Genomic DNA, 6000 nt, shown 5'->3' with positions numbered 1-6000 from the left:
GACATGTGATAATATAAAAGAGGGTGAAAGTGAACTTAGAGGAGAGGATATATGAAAGAAAGAAAATATATATGATAAGTGAGAGAAAGGAAAGACAATTGGACAGGGGACGAAAGGCACACCAGCGCACTTATGTACGCCCCTTACTGGCCTCTTAGGAACCTGGAGAGGTCAATTGTGGAGAGTCTAAGGGAGAAATGTTGGGGGTTGACACAATTGAGTCCGGCAATGAGTTCCACGCTTGGATAACTCGATTGATAAAGTCATATTTTTTACAGTCAAGTTTGGCGTGGTTCGTATTAAGCTTGAATCTGTTGCGTGCTCTTGTGTTGTTGCCGTTGAAGCTGAAGTAGTCATTGACTGGTAGGACGTTGCAGCATATGATCTTGTGGGCAATACTGTACTCAAATCGTGTTTTAGGCGCTGTAGTTCTAGGCTTTCTAGGATTGTTAGTCTATTTTCGTAGGATATTCTGTTTCGAGTGGAGGAGTGAAGGGCTCTTCTGGTGAAATATCTTTGGACATTTTCAAGGGTGTTGATGTCTGAGATGTGGTATGGGTTCCAGACAGATGAGCAGTAGTCTAGGATGGGTCTGGCAAAAGTTCCCCCTACTCTTCTTTAAGCAGCCCAGGAAAAGGGGATTTCTTAACAGGAGAAAGCATAAAACGTATCAGGAAAGACTTCATGAACTCCATCTGTATAGTCTGGAGGACAGAAGGAAAAGGGGGGACATGATCGAAACATTTAAATATATTAAAGGGTTAAATAAGGTCCAGGAGGGAAGTGTTTTTAATAGGAAAGTGAACACAAGAACAAGGGGACACAATCTGAAGTTAGTTGGGGGAAAGATCAAAAGCAACATGAGAAAATATTATTTTACTGAAAGAGTAGTAGATCCTTGGAACAAACTTCCAGCAGACGTGGTAGATAAATCCACAGTAACTGAATTTTAAACATGCCTGGGATAAACATATATCCATCCTAAGATAAAATACAGAAAATAGTATAAGGGCAGACTAGATGGACCATGAGGTCTTTTTCTGCCGTCAGACTTCTATGTTTCTATGTTTCTAAAGCCAGAAGGAATTGAGCAGGTCCCTGGGTTAAGTCTGAGGCCCAAATAGAGGATTCCACCCCCTCATTCCTCCCCCCCCCCCGCCTTTCTCTCTGCTCGGAAGAAAATTGCAAACAAAGGCCTTCCGTTCTTCCTCCCCATCCGCCCTTCTCTTCTGCCTTCCATCGAGACCCCAGGCGAAGGGGTGTAACTGATCCATTTTTAAAACCTTCGTGCCAGGTGCATGCTTTCTCAGCCAGGTTTCAGCAGGCTGCCCCTCGGCTGTTATGCGCATGCACACATGCACACAAAAGGCACACACACACACAAAGGTTGCCCTTTAACCCCCCTCCCTTTTTGGGGGGGGGGGTCGGACCAGAATAGTAGAGCAGCCGGGTCAGAAAGTTTAAACAAGAGGAGTCGGAATAACTTCTTTTTAACCATTTCACAGACCTGGGAGGTAATTTGGTGGCTCATGAGTGACCCCTAGTGGAGAGAGGCCCCTCGCAGGCTTCTGGCAAAGGTGACTGGAGGCAGGAGAGCTGGTGTAACTTCTCATTGGTCTGGGATACATTTACCCATCCCACCCGGGTTTCTTAGGAGCACAGTCGGGTGTTGCCTTATCCTTGGAGCTGTGGGTTGATCTTGTGTTTTGAATCAGAAGATGAGTTCCCAATTTGTATCAAGGTGATTCCCACCCCAACACAAGAGAGAGAGAGAGAGAGATGATAGATAGAAGATGGATGGATGGAGAGAGAGAGAGAGAGAGAGAGATAGATAGATAGATAGGTGATAGATAGACAGACAGACAGAAGATGATGGATGATAAATGACAGACAGACAGATGATAAATGATAGATAGATAGAAGATGATAGATAGAGAGAGAGAGAGAGAAGATGAAAGATGATAGATGGATGGATGGATGGATGGATGGATGGATAGACAGACAGACAGACAGACAGATAGATAGATAATTGAGAGAGGGAGGGAGGGAGGGATGATACGTGGATGGATGGATAGACAGACAGACAGATAGATAGATAGATAGGATAGATAATTGAGAGAGGGAGGGAGGGATGATAGGTAGATTGGATGGATGGATGGATAGTAGATAGATAGATGATAGATAGATAGATAGATAGATAGATAGATAGATAGATAGATAGATAGATAGATAGATAGATAGGCAGATAGGCAGATAGGCAGATAGGCAGATAGGCAGATAGGCAGATTAGATAGATAAAAGGGGAGGTGTGTGGGTGGATAGATAGATGGATGAATGATAGACAGACAGAGACAGACAGACATGGATAGATGGATAGATTAGATGGATGGATAATAGATAGACAGACAGACAGATACATAATTAGCAGGCAGGACAATTTCCATTAAGACGCTGAGCTTGTCAATCAGAAAGGTCGGCAGTTCAGCAGTTTGAACCCCTAGCGCCAGATAGCAGAATGAGTTCCTGTTACTTGTCCCAGCTTCTGCCAACCTTGTAGGTAAAAAATGCAAGTACAAAAATAAGGGCCACCTTTGGTGGGAAGGTAACAGTGTTCCGTGGGCCTTCTGTGTTTTAGTCGCGCCGGCCACAGGATCACAGAGACATCTTCGAGCAGCGCTGGCTCTTCAGCTTTGTAACATAGATGGGTATCGCCCCCTAGAGTTGGGAATGACTAGGTGCAAGGGGAACCTTTACTTTTACCTATGCTTCTCCATGAGATATAAACTACACCAGTTGAATGTTTTCCTGTACCCAGTAATCGGCAGCCAAAATTTCCACTGCCACACTGTGGGTGTGGCTTGTTTTGTGGGTGTGGCTTGATGGTCATGTGACTGGGTGGGAGTGGCTTGCCGATCATGTGACCAGGTGGGAGTGGCTTGAACGATCATCATCATTCAAGTGAACTGTTAAGTCCTCAACTTACCACCACACCAGTGTCGCCTTTCCTCCTTCCTGGCTTCAGGTGGTGGCCGCGTGAGGCTGGAGGGGAGCCGGGCAGGAGAGAGGGAAGCTCATCCGAGGCCAGGAAGGAGGAAAGAGGAAAAAAGCGAGGTGCCCGCAGCAGCAGCAGGAGGGGGAAAAAGGAGAGCTGAGCGGAGACCGGTAATCCAGGAAGTGACAGCCACCGTTCAGCTGGAGCTGCGCACGCATCTTCATTTCTGCCGGTGGATTTAGCTTTACTAGATAAATGGTCAAAGCAATGGAAACTGCAGTTTAATGTTTCCAAATGTAAAATAATGCACTTGGGGAAAAGGAATCCTCAATCTGAGTATTGCATTGGCAGTTCTGTGTTAGCAAAAACTTAAGAAAGGAAGGATTTAGGGGTAGTGATTTCTGACAGTCTCAAAATGGGTGAGCAGTGTGGTCGGGCGGTAGGAAAAGCAAGTAGGATGCTTGGCTGCATAGCTAGAGGTATAACAAGCAGGAAGAGGGAGATTGTTATCCCCTTATATAGAGCGCTGGTGAGACCACATTTGGAATACTGTGTTCAGTTCTGGAGGCCTCATCTACAAAAAGATATTGACAAAATTGAACGGGTCCAAAGACGGGCTACAAGAATGGTGGAAGGTCTTAAACATAAAACGTATCAGGAAAGACTTCATGAACTCAATCTGTAGAGTCTGGAGGACAGAAGGAAAAGGGGGGACATGGTCGAAACATTTAAATATGTTAAAGGGTTAAATAAGGTTCAGGAGGGAAGTATTTTTAATAGGAAAGTGAACACAAGAACAAGGGGACACAATCTGAAGTTAGTTGGGGGAAAGATCAAAGGCAACATGAGAAAATATTATTTTAATGAAAGAGTAGTAGATCCTTGGAACAAACTTCCAGCAGACGTGGTTGGTAAATCCACAGTAACTGAATTTAAACATGCCTGGGATAAACATAAATCCATTGTAAGATAAAATACAGGAAATAGTATAAGGGCAGACTAGATGGACCATGAGGTCTTTTTGTGCCGTCAGTCTTCTAAGTTTCTATGTTTCTATGAACCCCGTCCTGCCTGCTTCCCACCTTTGCCTGTACCAACCCAAGACAGCATCTCTGTGGGGCTGTAATGGCCTTGTTGCCTTCCTCTCCCTTTCCTGGTCTTCCTCCACCCAAGTGTAAATCCAAGCAGAAGGATATAAGCCGCCTTGGTCTACAAAACCACTCAGTGCATTTTGCAAGAGTCTACACACCAGCTGATTTTTCTGCAAGCCTGGGAATTTGTTGAAAATCTTGCAGGGGAGAACAGCCCTTGGGTTTTTTTTTGGGGGGGGGGGGTTTGGAGGGTGGGAGAAGGAGAGGATAAATTTCATTCAGGATCTTCATGGCGGTTGGGTTTTTAAAAGGATTTTATTCCCCGTGATTCTCAAACTCCAAGCAGGCTGTGATCAAACCCCCTACCATCTTTAAAGAGTCCCAGGAGACGGGGATGTTTAGCATTTTCCCCCTGCTGTTTCCCCCATTTAACACCTCTCCTCCTACTCCCCCCCTCCCACAGTAGCTGCTTTTTCCTTTTGCAGCTGGGGGTAGGGGTAGGGGGAGGTGGGAAGGTATCCTCATTTTGCCACTGTCTGTCTTGTCTGTCTGTCTGTCTTGCAAAAATAAAGGAAAGAAAAAAACCCCAGCAGATTTTTAGATTGGAAAAACAGCAGTGGGGGGGGGGGGGGGATTAGATTAAAAAAACCCAACAACCTAAAAAACACCCACCAACCAACCCTCTTTCCCAGCATGGTTGTCCCAGTTGAAATCAAACTGTTCCGCACTTGGCTTTAGATGTTTTCAAAAATCAACAATAAATCTGGTTTCCCGCATCACATCTGTTTTGTCCCGCCTGGTGGTTTTTTTGGTGAGAAATGAGGCTGTTCAAAGCAGCATCAGAGGCAGATACCTTAATGATGGATTCTATTAAAATACACGAGCTTTTGAAGATACACTTGTGCGAGAGTTTGTGGGGGTTGTGAGGGACGTGGAAGTACAGAAAACAGCAGTGGGGCGGATTTTTCCCGGGTGGGACAATAATCAAAATCTCAAGAGGAAACCTCTGCCAAGGCAAATGAAATGCTCCAGTTTTGCAGCACGAAGCAGATAGACGCTCTTCTGTTTTACTCTCCTGGTGGCCCCTATATCGTCAAAACCATTGATTGCAGGAGGAACCGGTAGCGGAAATTTTGAGTAGTTTGGAGAAAGGCCAAATGCCGCCTCTGGCTGGCCCCCTGGAGTGGGGAGGGAATGGGGATTTTGCAGGATCCTTCTCCTGGAATGTCTTCTGTTTCCTCTCCAAAATTTAAGCAGGGCATGTAATTCCTTTAGGGCAGTGATGGTGAACCTATGGCACGGGTGCCACAAATGGCACGCAGAGCCATATCTGGTGGTACCTGAGCTGTTTATTTATTTATTTATTTTATTTATTTATTTATTTATTAGATTTGTATGTCGCCCCTCTCCGAAGACTCGGGGCGGCTAACAACAATATAAAAAGACAATGTAAACAAATCTAATATTAAAAACAATCTAAAAAACCCCCAATTTAAAGAACCACTCATACATACAAGCATACCATGTATAAATTCTATAAGCCTAGGGGGAAGGGAAAATTTCAATTCCCCCATGCCTGACGACAGAGGTGGGTTTTAAGGAGCTTGCGAAAGGCAAGGAGGGTGTGGGCAACTCTGATATCTGGGGGGAGCTGGTTCCAGAGGGTCGGGGCCGCCACAGAGAAGGCTCTTCTCCTGGGTCCCGCCAAACGTTGCCCTAGCTCAGCTCCAACGTGTATGTGTGTGCCAGCCAGTTGATTTTTGGCTCACATGGAGGCACTGGGAGGGTATTTTTGGCATCCAGAGAGCCCCACGGGGAATGGGGGCAGGCGTTTTACCCTCCTGCAGCTCCATGGAAGCATTTGTAGCTTGGGAAGGGCAAAACACGAGCCTACTGGGCCCACCAGAAGTTGGGAAA

The 6000-nt window shown here is 45.6% G+C and overlaps 1 protein-coding gene across 2 annotated transcripts in view; it reads left to right on the top strand.

The window, feature by feature from the left end:
- Positions 1–6000, top strand: part of AHDC1 (AT-hook DNA binding motif containing 1) — a 359984-nt gene that overhangs the window by 318574 nt on the left and 35410 nt on the right. The window lies entirely within an intron of this gene.

The sequence above is a fragment of the Erythrolamprus reginae genome, chromosome 11 (assembly GCF_031021105.1).
Source record: "Erythrolamprus reginae isolate rEryReg1 chromosome 11, rEryReg1.hap1, whole genome shotgun sequence".
NCBI lineage: Eukaryota > Metazoa > Chordata > Lepidosauria > Squamata > Dipsadidae > Erythrolamprus > Erythrolamprus reginae.
The sequence above is the reverse complement of the archived record's forward strand: the minus strand, read 5'-3'. Positions and strand labels throughout refer to the sequence as shown.